Raw genomic sequence first — 16,318 nt, forward strand, 5'->3', positions numbered from 1 at the left:
AGAGAGAGAGAGCCTGGCTATAGAGACCGGCTGAGGTTAGAAATCCTGCCTGTGTGAAGAGCAGAAACGGTTCCAACAGTGCAGCAGCAACACTGTGGGGACTTCCTTACAAAATGACACATTCAAACACTCACTGACTTCACTTATTGACAAAAATAAAAGTGGGAAGGAATGAAATTTTATTTGTGTAAATATAATAATAATATACAGTACCACTCAAAAGTTTGGAACCCCTTCGCATTCTATTTTTTTTTTTTTTTTTGTAATTATTTTTTTTTTCATTGTAAAAGAATACTGAAGTCATCCAGGCTATGAAGGAACACATAATGAATCAATCAATCAGTAAACTTAAGGTTTTAAAAAAAAAAAAAATTGTGATCATTTAGGTGGCTCCTATCAGGTTGTGAGGCTGGTAACTCATGGTAACTTAACGTATCCTGTGCAACAAAGGTAAATATTGCTGTTACTTTCTTGGAGTCGTCCAGATGAGGGCCAGTTTCATCATAACATTTTGATGGTCTGCACTTAAGAGTACTTCTTGTATTTTTTTCAGATTGTTTCATTTCTTAAAGTGATGTTTTGTTTTACTTAGTTATGTAGTAGACATTTGCTCACAGATGATGCAGCTGGGCCTGTAGATCCTGTAGCTTTTAAACGTTTGATTGGAAATAATGTCGTAACTGGACAGAATTTAGACATGGGCAGATGCAGGTTAAATACTTTATTAAATTAGAAACAAGCACGATAAAAAACGGTAACGGTGTGTGTATATATATATATATATATATATATATATATATATATATATATATGGTGGTGAACAGGTGAAATCAATATTCTGATGATGAACTTTCTTGTAGTGCCGTGTGCAGTGTCAGGTGATTGTGATCGGTAGTGATGTCATTGTGAGGTGCATTCTGGGTATTATAGTCCGGAGACTGGATATCACAGGTAGAGCTGAGTGTGAGAGAGACAGGAGCAACTTCGGCAATTACATTCGGTGGAGACATTTCTTGAAATATTTGCTGTGTATAGGCGAGCATTATCCTGCTGAAAAATGCTAGATGCAGTACATAAAGGCGCCAGATTTCCAGCATATCGCTGCTGTCCCTCATATCACTACTAGGGGTGACTGACTGTCATATACGGTAACTCATAATATCATCACACCAGCAGCTGAGGCAGGAATGACATGCTTACCATGAGGCCCATTAGATTCCAAAAAGAACCTGGATTTGTTGGTAAAGACAATGTAAATTCCAGTCTGTAGATGTCAATTCACAGCAATTTAGAGGCTATTGAGGAACGTTAGCAGTAAGCTAATGACATGATGGTAAATGAAGTCTTAAACCATTACGCATTCTACTCAAACTCTGTGATGTTCAGTAAAAAATATAAAAATAAATAAAGGCAGACAGTTATCTCTTATAGACTTCATTATGTTGTTTCACTCTATGACTCATTGTTATCTGAAAACATGGACTAAAGTGACAACATTCAGTCTTTAATATGACTAATGCTGTTGATTGGTGTGGGTGGGGTTTTGGCAACTGTGTGAATTTTTAATTATTTGCCAAAATATTTATTATTATTTTAAGAAACATATGTTTAGTGCATTTTGAAAAAAAAATCCTCTCTAAGATTTGTTTCCTGTCACTGAGAACGCTGGACTCGGTTGCCAGATTGATAGATTGTAAAACCTGGATTGTTAAATGAGGGATTATCAAGGATCTAACAGTTATAATCCCTGCACAAACACGCCACACTCATTAGCATCTTAAACAGCCTGCATGCAAACTGGGCAAAATGGAAGCGTCCAGTTGGAATAGGCCTGATGGCCGTGTTTATATGTTCAGCTGGTGCTTTCGTCCAAATCCAAGCGCAGAAACACGGGTTAGCGCTTTGCTCAAGGGCACTGTGGCAGTGGGCATCAGCTGGCATTTAAACCATGCCCGCTTGGCTGTGGCCATTTGGCCAGTAGCTGTCTCTAAAAGGCACAGTGACCATGAACAAACTAAATGCTGCTTCTGTCCTTTAGAAAGTAGTTGTGAGAGAGTTGGGCTGAAACACACAGACATGAGAACCATCTGTAATGAGCTTCACACTTGCCAGTATATGTGTGAGACTGCTAACTGGCAACCTGCTTCGAATACAGGTCAGCCACATACTGGTACAGCAGGGGTCTAGCTGTGGGGGGCCTGGAGAGGCCTGGACCTCCCTCCCTCTACATAAAAAGCAGAATAAAAAGAACCTAGATTTCTACTACGTCTCAAAACTTCATGGCTATGCTAGGCAGGATCCAAACCTACAGTGGTGCTTGAAAGTTTGTGAAAGCTTTATAATTTTGTATATTTCTGCATGAATATGACCTAAACATAATCTGAAAAAGAGTTATTGATGCTTATAATTTTGGAAAAGGTTACAAAACCATATCTAAAGAGTTTGTAATCCACCAATCCACAGTCTGATAGATACAGATGGAGGAAATTAATGGAGAAAAGACCATGGTTACCCAACCTATGATCGACCAACAAAGATCATTCCAGGAGCAAGGTGTGTAATAGTCAGCAAGGTCCCAAATGACCTCAGGGTAGCTTCTAAGCAACTGAAGGCCTGTATCACATTGGCTAATGTTAATGTTCATAAATCCACCTTCAGGAGAACATTGAACAACAATAGGGTGCATGGCAGATAAAGACACTTCTCTCCAAAAAAAAAACAAAACTAACGTTTCTGCTCATCTGCAGTTTGCTAAAGATCAAGTGGAAAAACAAGAAGGCTTTGTTTTTTTGTTCAAATTAAAAATGTTATGTTTGGAGAAAGAAAAGTACCTCACGAGAACTGCCACTTGCAGCAGCCTGGGTGGTAGTTCTCGAGAGGTTAGTAACAATTTAGTTTGGAGAAGCACAGCAATGGTATTTCAAAATTATAATATAATACAGGAAATTTACAGGAAAATACTAATACAGAAGGACGGAGGGAAAGAGGGAAAAAATACGGTAGTTTCCCAAGCAAAACTGGGACTTGACAGAAATGGTGAAAGTCTTAGTGAGCGGTTGGGTTAATTGGGTCAAATATCACTTGGGAGAAAATTGGGTAAAAATTGAAATAATAATATATTTTTTATTATTTAGAATTAGCCAAGGGCACTTCAGAGGCCAGTTCTGTATCTCAAATGCAACAAACACATGCTGTCCATGAGAGGGAGCTTAACCCTTGTGTGGTGTTCATATTTTTGTTACTCGTTACCTTTGTTTGTTACTTGTATTTAATTCAGCAAAATTAAGCAATTTTACATTAAAATGCTTTACACATGCTTGCTTCACCTAAATTGCAAGCAATATAAACAGCTTACATGGTTAATATTTGCTCTTTACCTTTCTTATGTTACATTTCTTTCAAAAAGTGTTACTCTTTTTTTATTAGTTTTTTAATAAAATGTAAAAGAAAATGAATTAAACTCAAGATATGAGTAGAAAATGTGTTTAGTTTCAAATTTACAAATGAAGCAATGTTTATTAGCCCTTGTCCAAACATTCTGTATGTAATATAAATGTGTTTTGATATATGTTTTTCCCCAAAAATGAGCCAATGCCAATGAGTTTGAGTTAGAAAAAATATTTTTTTTGTATCATTTGAAAAATGAAAACGGGTCCCACAGACCCGAACACCACACAAGGGTTAAAGTGTGATTTGTATTTAGTGTAGGGGTGTCGCGATTCTCTAAATGCTTGATTCGATTTTATTTCTGATTTTAGGGTCATGATTCGATTCGATTCTCGATTTTCTTTTTTCTTTTTTTTTTACAGCAGAGAGTCATATGCCAGTATTAGATTAGATTAGTCTATGGTCATTCATTGGTTTGATTAATCAAATTTACAACATCTTATTTTAAAAGGTGGGCTTGATATAAGTGATGCAAAGTGATACAAGTGATCAGTAATACACCACATCAGGCACTAATGGTCAAATTTAAATCATTTAATTAAGATATATTTGTAATGCCATCTAGTGGCTTTTTTTGGTAGCAGCAGTGTGCACATAACAAAATAAATAATAAAAGAAATACAGGAACAGTCATGTAAAAAATATTAGAACAATTAGAGCCTTAACAAACTGAACTCTATCCTACTATAACAGTTAAACATGAAAAATAAGACTTTAAGACTTTTTCAGTCCCTGAGAATGACAGTTTTCTTTAACAAAGATATATTATTAACTTTATCTGAAAGAAAGATGCTCTTTAAGGTACCAAAACTATTAACATATTTGAGGCTAGACAAAACAACTGTTATTCTTATATTTTCTAATTTTTTTTTGGAGAAAGGGCTGGAGAAAGGGCTGCCATTTGCGTGAGGGATCGTAGATCCTATTTTTAACTTTGATGCTCGAGACCATGACATAATTTCGATCGATTTCGATGAAATGTCAAAATCACGACACCCCTTATTTACTGCAGTGAAGTAAAAGTGTATTACACTCCTTAACTATTGCAGTAAACAGAAGGAGAGGAAAGTTAAACATGTAGTGCTATCAGACATCCAGTTATCAGTGGAAAGTTTGCTGTAGTGTATATAATTCAGCCAGTGTTAGATTTGATAGGGCTTTGTGCTGTAAAACACACACACACACACACCTCTCTGTTTGTGTTTGTGTGTGTGTATGTGTATGTGTGTGCGTGTGTGTGTTGACCTTTCCTGATAGCAGCCCTCACCTTCTGTCACTTTTGAGTAATAAACAGCACTGAAAGTGATATTAAAATGTGTGTGTGTGTGTGTGAGTGTGTGTGTGTGTGTGTGAGGCTGTGTTAAATGGCCATCAAGCCGTGTGATGGACAATGCCATAACAGCTCATGGATAAATGCAATGAGGTCACCATGACAACAAACACCCCACAGTGTGCTCAGAGGGGCGTCACCTACACACACACACACATACACACACACACACACACACACACGTGTGTGCAGAGGAAGCCAGCACTGCCAACTTTCACCGGAGATAGTGGCAGAAATAAAGAGAGAGAGAGAGAGAGAGAGAGAGAGACTGATGAAAGGTGATAAAGCAACTGAGCAGATGCAGTGTGTGTGTGTGTGTGTGTGTTCTTTATTAAAATGTGTGGTTTATTTGAGCTCTGTGCCTGAACAGAAACATCTGCACCGTTCCTCATTACTCTCAATCGTCTGTTCATATAATGGATGTTATATATATTATTATTCTTATTTTTCAATGAACAGTAATTAGTATAATATTGTTTATTATAATGTACACTTCCAACTGTATGAGTCACTTTTGCATGATACGTTTTATCTGTGAACATATTTTGTATGGTTGTTTTTATATTAAAGTAAACACTCTAATAAATATAAATATGGCAACTGACCTACTTAAAAATGTCCAGGATTGGCGCCGAGTGGTCCAGCGGTCTAAAGTGCCCTCCGGGTGGGTAGATGGCGCTCTCTCCCCATCACGCTTGAAGGTGGCGCCTGGCGGCACGAGGCGTCTGTGAGCAGATGTATCGGAACCTAGCCACTGTGCTTTCCTCCGAGCGCGCTACCTGCTCAGGCAATGATTCATCAGCAGCAGCTCGTAAAAAGGGGTGACTGACTTCACACGTGTCGGAGGAGGCGTGTGCTTGTCCACATCCTCCTAGGGTCGCAGGCGCCACCGATGATGGGGACGCACAAAGGGGTGGGACAATTGGATAACCAAATTGGGAGAAAATGGGGAAAAAATCTGAAATAAAATTATTTAAAAAAAAAAAATAATAAAAAGTAATAACGTGATATTTGCAATATTATAACATTAACATAATAACAAAAATAGGGGATATTCTTGACACAAGAATCAAAAGTAGATACACAGTGTTGTAATTTTCTGAGTGAGCAGCGATGTGTCTGTCTCTGTGTCTGTGTGAGTGACAGGCTGCTGCTGCCTGAGAAGCACGGCCTCCACATGGCTGGGCACATGCTGGTACACGCAGCGGCTAACAGCCTGTTGAAAGGTGTCCGAGTTCAGGTCAGGCATTGGGTCGGGCTCGGGCAGAGAATCTGAACTCTTCTTTACACACAATTGACCAAAATACCCTCACATTTGATTCCCAGAAATATACTTGGGCATGCATCTACTCAACTGAAAGATGGACCAAGGCAGACAACAACAGTTGCTAAGCTGTGTAAAAATTAACGAAGGCCTTAAGAATGTACAGAAATTATAAAGAAATTATATAGTGTCATCCCTAAGAACAAAAAAGCAAAGTAATTATATTGTGAATCAGAAGTTGTGTGGTATCTATGTGTGTTTGTGTGTGTGTGTGTGTGTGTGTATTTGTGTTTGTATGTGTGGTTGTCATTTACACAACTTAGGCTGCCAGACACAGATCTCTGCACCAGATTCTTTTTTGCAGTGTGTGTGTGTGTGTGTGTGTCTTTGTGTTTAGTCTCAGTGTGTAGAAATAACACACCAAAATTTCATAATACTATAATCATGACAAATTGATCAAAACAAACAAACTGATCAATAACAGTCAGTCCAAGTCTTGTAGCATCTAAACTTTTCATATCCTGCTGTACATAGATTGCAGAGATGAGGCTCTTAGTGTTTATAGCTGGTACACACACACATTCACGTTAATCCCCCCTGTGGAACTTGAATGCTTAACAGCTGGCCTTGACAGGGTAATAGCCTAAGTTCTAACAGACACAGCACCCAGTTTTGACGCAGGTTAGCAATGATGCTAACAGCCAGCCCCTGCAGGATTAGAGCCATGATGCTAACAGACACAGCTGCTAGGCTCCTCAAAATTGGAGCAGGTTAGTCGCAATGCTAACAGCCAGCCTCCAAATGGTAAGAGCTGCATTGCTAACAGACACAGTCCTGCCAGCTCCCACAGCTCCTCAGCTTCTCATGGGGTACTTAAAGATGATGTCTGTACGTTTTGGGATTTAGGGCCCTCATTTTAAACTGGGCGGGTGTGAGGCGGGCTCCTTTCAGAGCGGATGAATCCGATTCCAGGTTATGTTCAGTCAGAGAGAGAGAGTGAGAGAGAGAGAGAGAGAGAGAGAGAGAGAGCACTTAGTCAGAAACTTCACTCCTTCATTTCATTTCAGTGCTACTGAACTCTGAGTTTCCCCTTCTGAAGTCTCCATTGCTCCACCAGCCGCTTGCATTCAGTAAAACTGAGCGGAAATATATGTATATATATTGGTTTGAATATATATATATATATATATACATAGGCGTAGGAACCGGGGGGGATGGGTGGGACATGTCCCACCCAATATTAGAAACAGGTGGATTTGTCCCCCCCAAAAATGATATCAGTTCGCTCAGGTCAGCTGTACTATTAATGAGGAGACAGACCGGACCAATCACGGAGCCGGTTCAGGTATTAAGTCACGCCTCTCAGTAGAAACAGCCGATCAGCTTGCTGGTTTTGCGGCGCGCGGAGCAGAGGCAGTTTGCTGTTGGGGAAGCCCCGCCCCCTCGCTGTGAGATTTAGCAGCGGGATCGGGACGCAGCAGCTTCAGCTGATTTTAAAACAGATCTGGATATACGGAGATTTTTCTAAAAGAAAGGTAACGATAGGCTAACCACTTCAACTGTGATGATATGTTTCTGATAGCTGGTTAAAAATACACGTCTCTGAATCAGCACACAGTTTAAACCCACTGTGATTAATAAACTGCAGCTGTGTTAGTGTGTAAGCTTATCTTTGGAATTAGCTAGATTGGGAGTCAGGGTTAAAGGAAAAAAATAAAATATATATGTAATGTTTCCCTGTACCTGATCAGCTAATCACTTTAATTTTCAAACTGTTTATTCATTTAGGATTACAGTACTTACTGTGAGCTATAATGAACGAAAATTGATTTAACTAACTAGTTATCTAGAAGCTGGATGTAGATGATCGCCAGAATTTCGTACAGTACTTTAAGCTGGTAGTTTAAAGCAGTTACTTAACCCCGATCACTGCCCTAAACTAGTGTTTTCCACCTGACCAGCTAATAAACAGTCATTTACTGAGTTTACCTGTTAAAATCCTTTAGCCCCCTATGGAGCCTAAATTAATCATGTATATCCACCAGAGGAAGCTCTAGAATATGCAGAACAGTGTTAATATGCAGTAGAATATATAAGAACTGGGTTGAGAAACACTGCTGTAACGTGACTTCTGTTCATTTGTATTTCACAGTAAGACCACATATCCTGACGTTTATAAAAGTCTCTATGAAACGTAAAGTTACATTCTTTTACATAAAAGGACACCATCTTAAGAAGAGCTCTCAGTAGAAAAAAATAAAAGTGCAGGAGAAAATGTAAATATACAACAGAATTGACATGCCAATACATAATAATCATAATAATAATAATAATAATAATAATAATAATAATAACAATAATAATAATCTGTTATATTATTTTAAATATTAGGTGATAACTCAGACATTGCTTGCATAATTTTTCTAACAACAGTAGCTGTAATGTGGAGTAACATGTTTAGGTTGTAAAATCACCTTATAATAATAATTTACTTTTAATTAAAAGTAATTTCCACAAATGTTGTTCTAGGAAACTATTGGGTGGGCTTGGGTTCATATTGGCAAATGTGTCCCCCCCAATATCAAGCCCGCTCCTACGCCCTTGTATATATATATATATATATATATATATATATATATATATATATATATATATATATATATATATATATATATATATATATATATATATATATGTATATATATATATACCAGTTGTCTGTTTGTTAGCACAGCAATGTGGACTAGGTATTGGATGTTGGTGTTGGAGCCTTGTTGGACAGTATGAGTACAAGTACATGGTATTGGGCCCAATACTAAAACCAGTATCAGTGTTTGTGCATCTCTAGTAATTATATCAAATATTACATTAATTATCACAAGACTTAAAGGAACAATATGTACTCAATGACAGCAAGCATGTATTTCAAAGCACTGAGCAGAGTTACAGAAATTAATACAGGATAAAAACAAAAATGGTTCAAACTCTGTAAGTTTGGTGTGCTTGCCTGCTTTTAGTGTTCAATACTTGCCAACCTGGGGTGAGGAAATATGACTGAGGAATGGGCAAATACATACTAGCCAAAGCACTGCTGTCATGAGATGCCAGTGCTGAACATCCATGTTCCCTCTTTATATCTTATCGCCCATTTTTATCTTATAATCTTATAATACATATCGGTCCTTTAACCTAATTCAGTTATTTGTGGGTTACTGATGTTAATTCACTTCTATTTTTGGGATCACATCCAGATATAGATCACTAAACAGTGAAATTAATTGACTTTAAATTTTAATAAAAATGCATTGGGCTATAAACATCCATCCTTATCTTTTCCACATGAGCACAGATTGTACAGAAAGCTGCACGACTTTCCGTTTATCAGCCCATCATTACAGCTGTATCTAACAGGCATTGTCAGTAATGAAGGACAGCCTCTCAGTCTTCTTTAATTAAAGCTCTGGAAGGCTCTGTGAACTGTAGAGCAGTCACCACTGCAGGAGTGGGAAGAGGGAATTAAATGTAGAGTCTGATGGAAGTGGAGTCATCGTAGCTCTCGGCTTACAGCTCAGCCAGTGTTTGTTTGTTTGTTTACCCACAGAATGTCATTTAAACTGTGATGGATCCATATGTGCTAATGTACAGTAGTTGTGCCACTTCTGAGTGTGTATGCAACAGAATCATCATTGCATATTTTTAGATGCACTTGTTTATAGGATGCTCTGTACTCATCAGACACAGCCACAGTCACAATATTATAACCACCTGCTTGTTTCTATATGTATTGCTGATTTATTCTGCTTCACTGATCATATAGGAGTACTTTGGAGAGACATAGTTCCAGACTGTGTTCCTGTATCATTGTTATCCTCATTATTGATCCTGTTCTTCAGTGGCCAGGAACCCCTCAGGTCCCCCACAGAGCAGCTATTACTGTATTATTTGGGTGGTAGATAATCATTCTCAGCATGGTGGTGGTGGTGTATGAGATGTTAGTGCTGGTACAGGCGGATCACACCTAGATCCTTTGTATAAAGACACTTTGTATAAAGTGAAGAAATGTAACAGCTGTTTAAGGGGATTTGAAGGACGCAACTGATGTATCCTTTGTGGTCCTTTGTTGCCCACAAATAAATGCGCATATTTAACATTATGGGAAACACAAAAAATAGGGAGAAATGGCAGAAAGTTAATTATAAAAGGTTTTAAATTTTTTATAAATTAATAATATATTAATTAGAGCTTAGATCAGGCCCAAAATGTTCAACCTGTCCCATCCCGACCCGAGCCCGTGCACGTTCTGCCCAGGCCTGCACTGCCCCGCCTCGAGCCCGAGTTAAAAAGAGAGCAGTTCATTAAGCTATTATAAGTGAACAGTCAATGGGCAAAAGCAAAAAAAAAAAAAAACAGTAGTAAGACTATGATGCACTGCACTGCACAGCACTGTAAGTCAAGTGTGAGAGTGCACTGCACGCTTGTGCAACTTTTTTTAATCACAGTTTGATTTGTTACTTTGCTATATTGTGATTATCATGCTATGAACCTTTTCACTTCTAATTCACAAGCTTGTTGTCCAGTTACGATAACTTGATCAGCTCCTGCTTGCCTGAGCAACAAGTTTCTATCACAGTGTTGCTCAGCTCTGTGTTCTTCATGAACACAGCAAACAGTCCATGTGTTTCATGCAGGGATCAAACAATCCTTAAAGGTGCTAAGGTCTCTGAGAAGATGAAACTGAGAAAAAGAGTGGATTCAAAGATCTTCTGGCCTGTGTACGACTTTACGCCATGTAGAACAGGCATGCACGGGATATATGAGGAGAGGTTCCCAGCACTTCACTCAGATAGCCTGTTGTCTGTGCTTTTGCATACCTCAGGCGACTCTGTTTGTGGGGTGCTTGCAGAAATGGCTTCTTTCGCATCACTCTCCCATACAGCTTCTCCTTGTGCAAAGTGCGCTGTATTATTGACCGATGCACAGTGACTCCATCTGCAGCAAGATGATGCTGCAGCTCTTTAAAGGTGGTCTGTGGATTGTACTTGACTGTTCTCACCATTCTTCTTCTCTGCCTTTCTGATATTTTTCTTGGCCTGCCACTTCTGGGCTTAACAAGAACCGTCCCTGTGGTCTTCCATTTCTTTACTATGTTCCTCACAGTGGAAACTGACAGGTTAAATCTCTGAGACAACTTTTTGTATCCTTCCCCTGAACAACTATGTTGAACAATCTTTGTTTTTAGATCATTTAAGAGTTGTTTTGATGAGCCCATGAGGCCACTCTTCAGAGAAGATTCAAATAGGAGTACAACTTGCAATTGGCCACCTTAAATACCTTTTCTCATGATTGGAGACACCTGGCTATGAAGTTCAAAGCTCAATGAGGTTACCAAACCAATTTTGTGCTTCAGTAAGTCAGTAAAAAGTAGTTAGGAGTATTCAAATCAATAAAATGATAAGGGTGCCCATACTTTTGCACAGGTCAAATTTTGGTTTAATGCATATTGCACATTTTCTGTTAGTACAATAAACCTCATTTCAATCCTGAAATATTACTGTATCCATCAGTTATTAGGTATATCAAACTGAAATGGCTGTTGTAAACACCCAAAAATTTAGAACTAAAAATGATTAAGATTAATAGGGGTGCCCAAACTTTTTCATATGATTGTATATGCACTGGTCCCAGAACAGCAGAACAGCAGTGAAGCTTCTCTGCCACTCAGGGTCACGTTCTCCTCACAGCTCTCTCTCTGTTGATGAAAACACTCTGACCTTCCTAAATCCTGAAAAAGTACAAACAACCTTTAAAGCCTTGTGTCATTGTAACACAGTTAAACAGAGAGCAAAGTTCATAAAGCTTATGTATTAAGTGAACAGTAAAAATTATATATGTACATAAAAATTTATAAAACAGTTAAGAATACGATTATGAAGGTGTGGTTATCTTCAATCACACACCCTTCAGTATGTAACCTGAATACTCTCTAAAGAATGACCCACCATGCAATAAAACCTTCTTTGTAGTGGTGCTGTTCTTACTGCTGATAATTGGATAATGAATAATATAATAATGAATAGGTATCCCGTAATAAGTTATGGGAGTGGAATGGAGGGGCTCTGATCGTTAATCCGAGCAGAAAGAGAAAGCAGGGTGTGCAGGTCAGTGCATGCATTGATGTCACAGACATTTGTCTGCATGTGTGTGTTATATGGAACACAATGCATACAGTGTATATATCAATATTTTACATTGATCTAACAGATAAATATACATACATCTAGGACATATTACCACACATATACAGTACAGAACATTAATGTAGATGTGCACATGCAGGATGTTTGACCCCACATCCTCCTGACATTGTATAAAAGCAAATGTGTGAATTTTTTATGTGTGTGACCTGAATGCTGGTGTGCAATGTGTAAACAGGAGGTGTGCTCATCACCCCCTTTTCTCTAGTGCACGCTTGTGTGTGCGAGTGTGTGAGTGTGTGTGTGGGTTGTCCGCACAGCTGCAAAGCCTCCGTGTGTAGTTTTGGTGTGATCTTCCTTTTCCTGTGCTCTGTGCACTCTTTCACTCGTTCAGCAGAGCTGCACAGACGCTCTACCAAAATCCTTCTGAACACACAAAAAGAGGGTCAGTTCCCCGTCCTCCCGCAGACACGACAGCCAGCCAGGCCAGATTACACAGCTGGGATGGGTAAAGCTCTTCTTCTGAATGATATTATTCACCCGCAGCGTTTGTGTGTGTGTGTGTGTTTGCGTGTGTGTGTGTGTGTGTTTAAGAAGGGGACCACTACAGGGAAAATCTTTAAATTTATTTATTTTTTTATTTTCTATTTGAATAGTCACTGCCTATATGTACAGTCTATATGTACATGCCTGTACGTGCAATTAGTGTGTGTGTGTATGTGTATGTGTGTGTTTGTGTGTGTGTGTGTCATTCATTACTCAATACACTGCTGCCTTCTCTGTCATCACTCGGAGGGATTACAGTGGTTGGCAGGATCAGAGGGGGCAGAGGGACATTCGGATGGGAGGTGTTATTGTTAAAAAAAGCTATGGATGTTTTTTTTCCCTCTGTTCACCCGGCCTCCGTCCCTCCATCTGCTCCTGTACCAAGGTCAGGTGTCAGGCAGGAATGGTGGGATGAATGGTGGACGGATGGATACATAATCCTCAACCTTTTCACTTCTAGTGCACAAAGGGTTATCAGTTATGCTGCAAAAAGTCTCTTTAACCCTTTCAGACCTGAGTTATGTTCCAGTATTGAAAAAATATCAATGATAAAATAATAATAACAATGCTGATTTCTGTCTGCAATGCACATAAAGGAAGACTCTCCTATTATATCTCTCCTATCTAAAATCTATATTAACATTAAATCCAATTAACTGAAATAAGTAACTGTTTTTTATTTCTATCAGATTGGAACATTAACATTTTTTTCTATTGATATTGATATTTGATATTGAACTTTTTGTTTAAAAGTCATGCCTAAACACTAAAATAAACAGTGTTTAACAAAAGTGTTCTAAATTATGTACAAATAGTTAAAATAGTAAAATAGTAGCTCTTTTAATTTGTCTCTTTGGCACTCATGCTATTATTTTTTCCAGTGCAGTGGGCAGGGCTAAGCTATTGTTTAATTGGCTTATAAAAAATGTAATTGACTCGTTTATAGTCTATTCTGATTAAAAACAACTCTTATACAACTCTTACAATTATTATTATATAAATGTTATGTGCAACAAAACATTTGCAAAAATAAGAAAATATATGATGTCCATTGTAATGGACGCAAGGTCTGAAAGGGTGCACCTAATGTGAGAACAAACCATTTAACTGGTTTTAATCAACACACACAATACAGTACCATAAATATTGCCATAAGTAAAATTATTGTTTAGTTCAAGCAGTGCAAATCTCAAAAACACCTCATATTACAATTTAACATCTTAATTGGAAACTTCACACTAGACCTCAAGCAGTTCGGACGGTGTGTCTCTCCACTCTTCCTCCAGACTCTGATCCTAAATGTAAAATTTACTGATGATCAGTGATGGTTTGGAGAGACATGTCATCTGCTGGTGTTGATCCACTGTGTTTTATTATCAAGTCTAAAGTCAGTGCAGTTTTGTCTTCCCACAAAATCTTACAGCACTTCATGCTTTCCTCTGCTACTGACAACTTTTATGGAGATGCAGATTTCATTTTCCAGCAGGACCTGACACACTGCCCACACTGCTATAAGTACTAATTAGTCTTATACTGTATAATATTATAATTTTCTGAGGCATTGATATTTGGGTTTAATTGGCTGTAAGCCATAATCATCAACATCAACAATAAAAGAAATAAAGGCTTAAAATAGATCACTCTGTGTGTAATACATCTATATAATATATGAGTTTCACATTTGGATCTGAATTACTGAAATAAAGTAACTTTTTAATTATATTTTACTTTTTAAATGCACCTGTAGTGCATTTCCAGCTACATTTTCATAGTAGGTCTTAATCAAGGTGAGGATATTCCATTCCAAGAGACGAGCCAAGGAAATGTATTTAATCCACAGAGTGCATTAATTAGACACTATGGTATTCAATCAGGTGTGTTGAAACAGGCAGCCCACTGAACTGTGGAGCTCTGTAGCTCATTAGGATTTGAGTTAACTCTAGCTGCCTATATCTTATTTCCTCTTTGTTCTGGCTTTTATTTTATAATCAGATAAAGAGTCAGTGCAGCTGGGGGTTGAGCTGCAGTTGAGTGTATGCAGCTGATTGTATGACATGTAAGAAACATGAGCTGTTTTTTTTAAGTCCATATAGCATAACTGTGTCCCTGTGCTAATTAGATTGTATTACTTAATTCCATAAAATCTAATTTTGGCATTTTAACTGTATTTATTTAAGTTAGGGATGCACTCTAAATACATATTTTGGCTTTATATTAAACAATTTGGATTAAATTTGCCACTTTTTTCACCGTTTAATAATGATATAGCCTAAAAGCAGTGCTATTCTAATGATAAATTAATTTCAAGCATGCAACTATTAAATTCAATTTTAGTCAGAAATTTACCTCAGTTGTGCCGTTCTAATCATAAATGTACTTTAACTGTGTTATTGAACTCTGGCATTTCTCTGGCTACTTAATCAGTGCTATTTTAGTTATACATTTACCTCCGTAGTGCTATTCTAATCATACATTTATAGCATTTAAGCAGTCCTACTCAAGTCAAACATAGATATATAACTAGGTCCAGTCCATTGGAAAAAAAAAACAAAACAATGTTAAAGCAAAGTTAGCTCTTCTAAAGTTGCTACTTTAGCCCTGTACAGCTTTATCGTTTCAGCTAGCTAACAGCCAGTGTGTGAACAGGTATGAAACTGATACCATTAAAAATATGCGAGTAGAGCATAAAAATAAACTTAAACCTGCAGCTTGTGAGTTAACTCAGCTCCACCAATTTCCTCTAAACTGATGCTAGAGGAAACAGAAAATAGATTAGTCACTGTTCTGCAAACATTATTTAGTTCTTAAATATCGAAAATGTTCTTTTTGCCATTTTTACCTAAACATTTTCAGTTTACAGGTATTTGGTGCATTCCTAATTTAAGTTGGTTTATAATTAAAATATTATAGGCTTCAAGAAATGTTTAGATAAATAATGAAAAAAATCATTTGACCTATGAACTATGATAAACAGGGGATAATTGGCAGCAGGATCTGGGTCTAACTGCTCTAACGATTAATCTCAGGGTTTTCGTGCTCTGGTTCCCATGATCATGTTCATGATACGGAGAGGTCATATATATGTAACAAGGTCACAGGTGACAAGCTCTTAGGTTACTGTCTTTTTTTCCATGAGCAGCAGAATTTCTCCTGATGTAGCTTACCTTATGTTTTTTCCTATGCCTATAACACTTTTTTTTTGTATTTTCTTTATTTATCATTATTGTCTATATTTATGCAAGTAAACTAAATTAATAAATGATAATCATTAATTTTGTTGTTTTATTAACTATGTTTTACCTTGCTACCTTGTTGCCTTGCTTTGAAGTCTAATATGTAAATGAGATTCTAAGGTTTTGGTTGGTGCCACTTTGATTTGCGTTTAATGCAAAAATCAGTCCAGGCTTAAATATTTAGCATAACTTTAGCATTAATGGATGGAGCTAAACTGCTGTCACTTTAGAATAGGTAGAAACATTTAATTTAATTGTTTGTACAATATTAGGCCTGTCACAATAATATTTGATTTTTGTGGAC

At 37.5% G+C, this 16,318-nt stretch overlaps 1 protein-coding gene across 1 annotated transcript in view; it reads left to right on the plus strand.

Annotated features, from left to right (window-relative positions):
• The window catches only part of smpd3 (sphingomyelin phosphodiesterase 3), a 99,213-nt gene that overhangs the window by 35,115 nt on the left and 47,780 nt on the right, over nt 1-16,318 (plus strand). The gene's annotated exons all lie outside the window — the stretch shown is intronic.

Source organism: Astyanax mexicanus, chromosome 10 (assembly GCF_023375975.1).
Source record: "Astyanax mexicanus isolate ESR-SI-001 chromosome 10, AstMex3_surface, whole genome shotgun sequence".
NCBI lineage: Eukaryota > Metazoa > Chordata > Actinopteri > Characiformes > Acestrorhamphidae > Astyanax > Astyanax mexicanus.